Source organism: Pongo abelii, chromosome 22 (genome assembly GCF_028885655.2).
Source record: "Pongo abelii isolate AG06213 chromosome 22, NHGRI_mPonAbe1-v2.0_pri, whole genome shotgun sequence".
In the NCBI taxonomy this organism is placed as follows: domain Eukaryota; kingdom Metazoa; phylum Chordata; class Mammalia; order Primates; family Hominidae; genus Pongo; species Pongo abelii.
In genome coordinates, this window is record NC_072007.2 from 29411499 (window position 1) to 29422093 (window position 10595).

A 10595-nucleotide genomic window follows, 5' to 3' on the forward strand; every position below is an offset into this window, starting at 1 on the left:
ATCCCTGGTCACCATATTAGAGGAAAGGGAAGTATGGAGTTTCTGCATCAGAGGGTAATGATTATAGTCCTCAATCTTATCAAATTATTTTTTTCTGTGCTGTTTGCAGACTAATAATCCAAGAGAGTGTTAATTGTTTTTCCCATCTCTTATTTCACATAAATTAATTCAGCCTCTAGGAGTCCTCTATAGGTTTATAGCCAGTTTTTAATATTAACCTCTGGGAAAGTAAACTAAAGAGGATATGTTTCAATATAATTATATTTTATCCTTTATTAAAATGGTGAATATATTTTCTACTAAGTCAGTATGGTTAACAAATATACAAAGGTACTGATGGTATCTATGAGATCATATGCTAAATTAGCTAAAGGGAACAGTCAAAATAGCAGAATTTTGCAAAATATTTATTTATTAAGTTTAAGAACAAAATGAAATATAAAATAGCATAGGTAGACAGCGTGACATAAAAATACACACTGCTGGAATAACCCAGTAGTACCGATTTTTTAAACCATTAGTGAAAACTCTTCTTTAAAAACAGAGAGCACCCTTTTGTGTTATTTTTTATTTAGAGCATATCTTGTATTAGAAAGATTTAGATCCATCTGTTGTTCCATATTTCTCTAATATTTCTAAAGAAATAAAGCTCAATATTGACTATGTATTGTCGATCTCTCTGTTAAGAAAAAAATCAAATTATGAACTCCTATAACAAAAACTGGAACTTAATCATTTGCAGTATCTCCATGCTGACGTAGCAAAGATTAGACAAGAGCAAATTGGGTTAATTTCAATGAATATTATTTTGGTTTAATTGGGGAGAATATATGGAGGAATTTTTTTCAATATTCAAATGTGATCAAATCCAAATATGTTGTTTAGTTTGGGATGTCAAAATATTGGAGTGCGTGAAGACTACAGACAATAAAAACTTAAATGAAAGGATTAGGAGACCAAAATTCTGAGAATAATTTAAAGCATATTTGTAATGTGGCTTTCTCTTGGGAAGTTATTGGTTAATGATTTTATTTGCTTTTCCAGTCTCTTTGGTATCGGCCATGAACGCAAGATGACAAAGCGAACGCCATCGTTTGGAGTGTTGCAATAACACTCGCTCTTGTGCCACCACTGTGGTCTAGGATCTATCACCTGCAGAAGTGACCTGTGGCAAATGTGGCTACTCTGCCAAGCACAAGAGAAAGTGTAACTGGAGTGCCAAGGCTAAAAGACAAAATACCACTGGGACTGGTTGAATGAGGCAGCTAAAAATTGGGTACAGCAGGTTCAGGCATGGATTCCACGAAGAAACAACACCTAAGCCCAAGAGAGCAGCTGCCACAGAGTCCAACTCAACTTCAGAATTTCAGTGACTGGGAATGCAATGAATGCTCTAGTTTTAATATTTTTTTCTTAAAGATTTTATTTTCTTGCTTGTTCATTTTTGCTTGCAGATAGAGAATTTACCTTAATGCTAGGACAGCTTTCCCTCTTTGAGTCTAGAATTTCTATGTGCCTCTTTAGTTTTAGGGGAGAGCTAGTCAAATTTGAGGGGTCTCAAGTATTACTAAAGGAGGGTGAGAAAGATTTTACACTTTCTTTTCTGCTTTAGGATTTGAAGACATTTGTTCTCAGTAATTTTTAGACTATTAATTTTGTTGAAAAAATTAAGGGATGGTTCTGGATCTATGCCTTTTTTAATCTCTGGGTTTAATTATAACATTGTCTCATTATTAATAGTAATTGTTTATGTTTTAGGGGTATATTTGAGCTTTAAAAACTTGTTAATATTAAGCATTTGTATATCTATTGAATACCTTAACACATACATTTAAATTTCTTAGTACCAAATTATACTTATTATAACACTGAATGAACTTCTATTTACTGGAAATTGCATTTCTTGATTATATTCTTATTACAATTTATAGGTAGACACCACTTATCATTATTACCATTGATAGTATATTGAAACCCTTTTTGTAATTCCAGTTGAGAGAAATCAAGAAGTTGTACAAAGAAGTTTTACCGATAGAATTCAGCTAGACACACATCCATACATACACCTGCATAAACTATGAATAGTGTTAAGACTATATTATTAAAAGTATTGGTTAATTAATAATTAAATACACAGAATTTCAAATAAGTACTGCTTCTATTGTTTGCCCTCCATTTTCTGTTCTAGTATTTTTGTTGGGAGCCATAAAACAATTTGTATCATTTAAGACTCAGAAAAATAAGAAAATTTGAACAAACTTGGGGAAAATCTAGAATAATTATACCTTCTTTAAGATAAAAAATTATTTCAATAAATAAATTTTATCAATTTACTTGACATTTATATTTCTATGGTAAATGTTGCAGACTGGCAACAGATGACAGCTTCAAATAGTGTTCTAGAATGTCATTCTAGCTTGCATAGCATAATTCTTTCACAGATGTTCTATAATAGTATTCCAAAATGCTACTCAGCAACAACAAAAGCAGTGGCATTAAACATTTTAACAACATTACTGCTCTTAATCTTTCCCCCAAATCAGAGAAATAGAAATGGTAAAAGGGGCCGGGCATGGTGGCTCATGCCTGTAATCCCAGCACTTCGGGAGGTCGAGGAGGGAGGATCACTTGAGTACAGGAGTTTGATACCAGTCTGGCAAACATAGAAAAATCACGTCTCTACCAAAAAATACAAAACTTAGCCGGGCATGGTGGCACATGGCTTTAATCCCAGCTGCTTGGGAGGCGGAGGCCCAAGAATAACTTGAACCTGGGAAGCAGAGGTTGCAGTGAGCCGAGATTGTGCCACTGCGCTCCAGGCTGGGCTATAGTGGGAGACTCTGTCTTAAAAAAAAAAAAAAAAAAAAGAAAGAAAAAAGAAAATAAATGGTAAAAGGATGTGGTCTCTATTTTTAGATTACGAAATTAAAACAGAGAGAGAGGTTAGAAACTTTGCTCAAAAGAGTAACATTACTTAATGAGAGAATGATTATTAAAACAATTGTAGTCTAGTGTGCTTTTCACTTAAATAAATTATGCCTTCTCATGTCTCAGTAAAAGGACAAATCTGTTAATCCAATTTATTTTGCCTCCCAGGCACTTTTTACAGGAACTAGGTAAGTGGGTCTTTCATCAGGTTCTGTGGTCTGAATATTTGTGTCCCCTCAAAATTCCTATATTGAAATCTTGCCCCACAAGGTGATGGTAATAGGAGGCAGGGCCCTGGGGAGATGACTGGGTCATGGGGGCAGGGTCTCATTAATAGGATTAGTGACCTTAGAAAAGAGGCATAAGAGAGACCCTGCTCACCCCTTCCACCACATTTGGACAGAGCAAAACGTTGCTGTCTCTAAGGCAGAAAGTGTGCTCTGACCAGATACCAAATCAGCCTTGATCTTGAACTTCTCAGTCTCCAGAACTGTGAGAAATCAATTTCAATTGTTTAAAAGCTCTTCAGTTCATGGTATTTTGTTGTAGCAGCTCAAATAAACTAAAACATCAAGTAAGCCAGGATTTGCAATTGTAAGCGCCCAGCACAGTTTTGGGGATCTGTCTAAATAAAGACAGCAAATTCTCTCAAAAGTCTTAGTTTTAGCATCCTTAAAGCAATCCTTTAAAATAAAGTCACAAAAAAACTCCCCTGAAGCTTTAGGAATTTATTTGAATCACAGAATGATGGTGCCATTGTCAAATAGCTCAAAAACAAATACAAGTATTACTTAAAAATAATACTAGTTATATATAATAATTATAAAAAACATACCAGAATTTTCTAATGTTAAAGAACTTAATCCAAGTACCATTCTTTAACATTTTCACAAGAATAAGAAACATGAAGGCTATGGTCTTTGGAAAAGGTTTGCTATTGAACAAATCTTTGACACTTGGCAAATTACTTTAAATGGCACTTTCCAAAAGTACTCTTCAGGGCTATTTGAGTATTAATTAATGGATGTATGTAAAGCACTATCCTAATGCTAAATGTGTCCTCTAATAAAGTAACTGTAAGGTGTATGTAAGGTTTCAGTCTTTTAAAGCACCACTATTATTTTGTTTTTTTGTTCTTGCTAAAGCGTGTGTGTATATATACATATATATTTTTAACATATAAATATATAAAACATATGTATATAAAACTTTCATCAAAAAATCCTTCATTTGAGTAGAATATATTTACTGTCAATATGCACACTGAAGTATGCTATATCCTAGGGGTTTCATTTGGAATAGTCATATTTGCTGGTTTTTTGGGCTTATGTTCTTGGGGGTGAATATAATCATTAGGGTTCCACAAAGAAGTATAGTATGAGAAAAAAAACTGATTTAGCAAGTCATAGGTTTGAGTAACAATTATAAGGCTCTAACTGAGTAAAATACAAAACAAGCTGTTGTTTTGTACCCATTAACCAAAAATCCAATGAAGTAAAAACAAATATGATCTAATGTTCAGCAGCACAACAGGACGACTATAATTAACAATAATTTATTGTATATTTCAAAATAACTAGAAGAGTAAAACTGGAATGTTTCTAACACAACTAAATAATAAATACTTGAGGTTATGAAAATCCCAATTACCTTGATTTGATTACTACACACTATATGCTTGTATCAAAAACATTACATGTACCCCATCAATATGTAAAACTATAATGTATCCATAACAAAATTTTTAATGAAAAAATAGAAAGAACAATGAGGAGAGGAGAACAAATAGAAGATAATGGTCTTCAAATTTTTTTTGAATGCACATCCCACAGTTAAAAAATTTTAAGTACTCCTCCACAGTACATAAACATTTATCTACTTATACTAGTAATTGAATAAGTATACAAACTGTATATTATCAAAATATACCAGATAAAATTAAAAACAGTGAAATAAGAGTGAAGCAAACATTTTTTAATTCATCAGTGGAGCAGTTCTTTTTGCTCCCACTGACAATATTACCATAAAACTATCATATGGAAGAAGATTGTCCTCTGCCAAGCTAACAAATATTATGGTATGCAGTTTCTATCTCATACTGCAAACTTGCATTACAAAATCAGCTTTTTCTTTCTTGTTTTCTTGATTTTGTGTGTGTGTGTGGTGTGTGTGTGTGTGTGGTTTTTTTTTTTTTTTTGGTCACTCTGTTATTTTTGCAAACAAATTAGAGAGTGTTGCATTTTTATCTGTTAAATTACACATTTGAATCACACTGAAACTCATTTGGAAAATGGTTGGACAGATTTGAATCTATGATGTTTCTTTATGTAAAGTATCATTCACTAAAGTTCTGAATGTGATGTGAGACCTTAAGTCAGTAAATACATTTGGAACACTTTTATTAAATATATCAAAGACTACTACAATGTTAAACAACATTGCACCTTGCAATATTAAATAAATGCATACAATCTTCTATCACAATCTTAGGTATGGCAATATAACTAAAAAAACCCCACCATTTATTGAAGTGTGCAACAATGTAGAAAAACAAATTTATTATTTTTATTACACAAAACCCAACTACAAGATTCTTTTGTCTTTTATGGCTAGGTTAATTAAATAAGGTGTGTTTCAATTTGGGGAATAGAGCCTCGTCATGGACTGAGAACTTTTTCAAGTGGAAAGACAGTAACTGTCACTATACTTAGTTCTAATTTCAAAGCTACTCATAATGCAGAAAATAGGTGAAAAAAATTCAGTCAAGAAAGTTGAATAATATTTTAGAAAAATTAGCATAAAAACCTAAAATAATTATATTAATAAACATCTAAATATTTGATAACTTTGAGTCATTTTTGCCTCTGTATTTACTTTTTTTTTATTTTGAGAATGCTTACATTTATTTTGAGATCTTCCCTTAGTTTAGAAATCCATTTCTTTTGATGAAGAGAAAAAATAAAGAAACTGTATTTCACTATTTGTTTAGTGGCTACATCTACCATTACATTTAGGAAAATAAAGTGTCAAGTCATAGCTGTGTCATCCTAAATATACTGGCTTAAGATATATTTTAAAAATCACTATGTGAATTGTAATTTTAGTATAATATCTTTTTAATTTTTTGAAAATATTTAGATGGTATAGGCCAGGAGCAGTGGCTCATGCCTGTAATCTCAGCACTTTAGGAGGCCAAAACGGGCAGACCACTTGAGGTCAGGAGTTCAAGGCCAGCATGGGCAACATGGTGAAACCCAGTCTCTACTAAAAATACAAAAATTAGCCAGGCGTGGTGGTGGGCACCTGTAATCCCAGCTACTTGGGAGGCTGAGGCAGGAGAATTCCTTGAATCCGGGAGGCGGGGATTGCAGTGAGCTGAGACCACGCCATTTCACTCCAGCCTGGGCAACAAAAGCGAAACTCCATCTAAAAAAAAAAAAAAAAAGATTTAGGTGGTGTAAGTGCAGTTTTGTTGCAGGAATATATATATTTTATAGTAGTGAGGTTTGGGCTTTTAGTACAACCATTGCCCAGATAGTGTACCTTGTACCCATTAGGTAATTTCTTATCACTCAGAACAATGTACAAAAGCAGTGATAATATCTGAGAATGTGAATGTTTCTGTTTTCAAAAGAAGCAGGAATTTTTTTTCTCCTAATGTGGCATTCAGTGTTTGTTCCCAAGTTCCATAACACTAACTACTAACATAATTTACAAATTGATGTTAACTTTTTAAAATATTATGGATATCAAGACATGGATTTGGGGATTGCTGAATAGATATAATTGTATTGATGAGAATATCACACAAATAAATATAAGTTTGATAATGTCCATAATGCTACTAACCTAATTCTATAAGTTAATGTTACATTTTCAAATTATTATGGATATAGAGTATGGATTTGGCAATTATTGAATATATCTAAAAGTATTAATGAAAGTATTTTAAAATAAACATTTTATAGCTGTTAAGTTTGCAAAGCATATATATAAGTTTGCTTACTTGTTGAATTTTTAAATTGATAATGTATATATGCAAATTACTGCTGTAAAATGACAATAAATTTGTTGATGTAAAGAATAATTTTTATTTTTTTGAGATGGCTTCTTGCTCTGTTGCCCAGGCTGGAGTGCAGTGGCATGATCTCGGCTCACTGCAACCTCCACCTCCCGGGTTCAAGAGGTTTTCCTGCCTCTGTCTCTCAAGTAGCTGGGACTACAGGCACCTGCCACCACGCCTGGCTAATTTTTGTATTTTAGTAGAGATGGGGTTTTAACCATGTTGGTCAGGCTGGTCTTGAACTCCTGATCTCAGGTGATCTGCCTGCCTCCGCCTCTCAAAGTGCAGGGTATACAGGCATGAGCCACTGCGCCCGGCCAGGAAAGAATCTTAACAGAATAATTGTATTACTACAACCATGAAGGGGTGGCTAGATGGCTGAATATTGTATACTTATTGTAACTCTGCCCCAAGTGTGTGATCTTAATTCCTTAGCATCTCTAAATCTAAATTGTCTTGTCGCTAGTACAGAATCATGCTAGATTATTCCTAAAGTCTCTTTGATCAATAAAACTCAGCTTTCTACAGTGGTCATATAACAATTAATTTTATTAATATAAAATCATATTAAAATGTGAAATTGCAAGTCTATATAGTATAAGAATGTGATGCAATTTACCAGTCTTCCTGTTTTTTGTTTTGTTTTGTTTTTTAAGATATTAGAAATCTTTACCAGAGTAGGTTCAGAGATTCCAACTCAACCACAAGATGGAAGAAGATTTACAGACAAAACAAGGAAAGTGATGTACAGAACACAGAAGCGAGGTACAGAAACAGACTAATTTGGTTATAGCTTGGTGTTTGCCTTTTTTGAACATGGTTTAAACAGTTGGCCACCTTTGATTGGCCAAAACTCGGTGATTGGCACAAGAGCAGGCTACAGTCTGTTTACAATTTCATTTAGGTTATAGTTCACAATGTACGAACATATCTTTAGGCTGAACTTAAAATATGTAAGGAGGTATCTTAAGGCTAAACTTGATTTAACAATTCTCCACCTTTGGTCATCCTCTCAATTTTGAGATTGACCAAAACATTAGTCATTGATGTCATTATCACTATTGTAAATGTACTTATTTAGTCTTGAAGCCCACTGCAAAATAACAGAACAGTGAGTTTTGTAAGGTGGGAACAAAGACTTCAGGTTATTTTTTGTAAGGGTTACAGTAGAGGGTACCTCCTCATTCTGGAATGTCCTATTTACAGGATAAAAACAAAGTCTAGTCTTTTCTAGGATCTGTGTGTTTCCTTAAACTCTTAGTTTGATTATGTCACAGTTAGCACAAGTGACTCCATTTTGGTTTAGTTTTGTCTGTTGGGGCTTAGTGCCTAAGCTCAGTCCAAAACAATGGCCTCCCATAATTTTGTTTAAAAAATTTGCCCCTTTTGGCCAAGTTCTCACTTAGGTAAGAGTGTGGCCAAAAACTTAAGGCCTTCACACCATTCTCAGTTACCATAATTTTGAGTTTCCAGTCTCAGCATGTCATTCATTGGTTACAATGCCATCATGGCCACAAATTTGTTTCAGCTTTTATCATTCTAGTTAAAGAGAGACCATTTGACATTCTAGGGATGGCTGCAAGCAAACATTTAAAACTTTTGAGAGAATACAGTGCACCAGGGACACTACTATTATGACTATCAGGAGGAATATACCAATGGTTTGATGTATGTTCCTTAGCCAGGGTCCCCATAAACCAAACTAACGAAAATCAAATAAATCAAAACATGAGCTAGATAGAGTCTACTCACTTCAACTAAGTAGTCTCTTTGTTAATCCCAATCACTGAATCTCTGTAATACCCAATGTGATGTGTTTCTCTATGGGCAACAGGTCCCAGCAGCTGCACAGATATTTCTGGTTTAGCCAGTAAGTAATCTAGAGCAAATCTATTTATTTATCATAACTTTCACAAGAGAATTCAGTCTGTTGTGCATCCACAGGCTTTACAGTAGAATCTGCTGTAGAGCCTATCATGAGGGATAAATCCCTAGTGATTGCCTCATTTACTCCAAACCATGGGGAGAAAAAAAGACCTAACAAATGATGCCCTTCTAGAATAGTGAAGGCCTCTTGGAACTGTTCTCTTTAATCCATGACGTGAGTTAAGTGGAGTGAACAAATGTTCTGTTTCTGACTATTATGGGGCAACACATGAACCACTAAAATTCTTTGCCTACACTGGGCCTTCATCTTTCATCTATGAAGGCATAAGATTATTCATGGAAAAAACTGGCCACAAAATTCTTCAGAAAATAAAAGTACACCCCATGAGTGCACACAACAGACCCTCTTTCCACTCTGTTGTTCATAGAGGCAGAAGCAAGGGGGAAAAAAAAAGAAGGATAAGAGTCTCAAGATATTAGAGATGTCTTGATCCATGATCTTGGGAAAAAGCTGTCCACATCAAGGATGCCATCTTCTTCTGGGGAGAAACTTCCCTGATTAGCTTTAACTTAAGGTTTCCAATGGGTGTGCAGTTTCAAGAGTGTGGAAATACACTTATGAGGTGTGAGATTATGAACTCAAGGTTCAAGGTCCCGAAGTGTCACTGCAGTGTAGATGGCAAGGTCAGTCTTTCTCTGATATTCTCAGAAGATCCAGTCTTTGAGTTCTAGATTGTGAAGGGGTTGATTGTCCTGTCAGTGAACCATGAAAAGCTTTCTTTACCTGGTGAAAATACATTGTGGCATAATGAGCTACTGTTACAACATCAACCTTCTTGCATGGGAAAGCTTTTATACAACCAGAAAACATGCATTGAAAATAACAACTGAATGAAATCTCCTCATAAATATATAAATGGCCCATCAGGTAGCAGAATGTATCTGAAATTTTGATAATCTTTCCAGGAATATGGGTTTGATAAACCAAACATTTGTCATAAACTATATTAGCAATTTAGAAGTCACCACACACAGGCCGGGCATGATGGCTCATGCCTGTAATCCCGGCACTTTGGGAGGCCTAGGTGGGTGGATCACGAAGTCAGGAGATGGAGACCATCCTGGCCAACATGGTGAAACCCCATCTCTACTAAAAATACAAAAAATAGATGGTGTGGTGGTGCGTGCCTGTAATCCCAACTACTAGGGAGGCTGGGGCAGGAGAAAAGCTTGAACCAAGGAGTCAGAGGTTACAGTGAGCCGAGACTGTGCCACTGCACTCCAGCCGGGCTACAGAGCAAGAATTCATCAAAAAAAAAAAAAGTCAACACACACACACACACACACACACACACACACACAGAGAGATATTTAATTTGGATCATATTATCTTTATAATGATAAATCATGGAATGCAGAATTTATAATAACAAAAGCTCTTAGGACTCAGAAAGGACAAGAGAGCTGTCCTGGTTCTCCAATGGTGCATAATTAACACTGGACAGATATCCTCTTGAATACCAGTTGTCTCTCCAATTTAGATGCATCACACTGACAACTAATGGGTTATCACTGGTAATTTGAATTAGACTATGGAGTTCATTCAAATTGTATATCTAAACAATTTCAGTACTGGCTGATGTAACATAAATTTCTGGCAAAGTATTTTACTGGTATTTGATTAAGCTTTGTTCTTTTTGGGTTAGCAGGTTTATAA

At 34.6% G+C, this 10595-nt stretch overlaps 1 pseudogene; it reads left to right on the forward strand.

Moving 5' to 3' along the window:
- The first annotated feature begins 1072 nt into the window (after positions 1–1072).
- Positions 1073–1373, forward strand: LOC129052363 (large ribosomal subunit protein eL37-like; annotated as a pseudogene).
- Positions 1374–10595: the final 9222 nt, after the last annotated feature.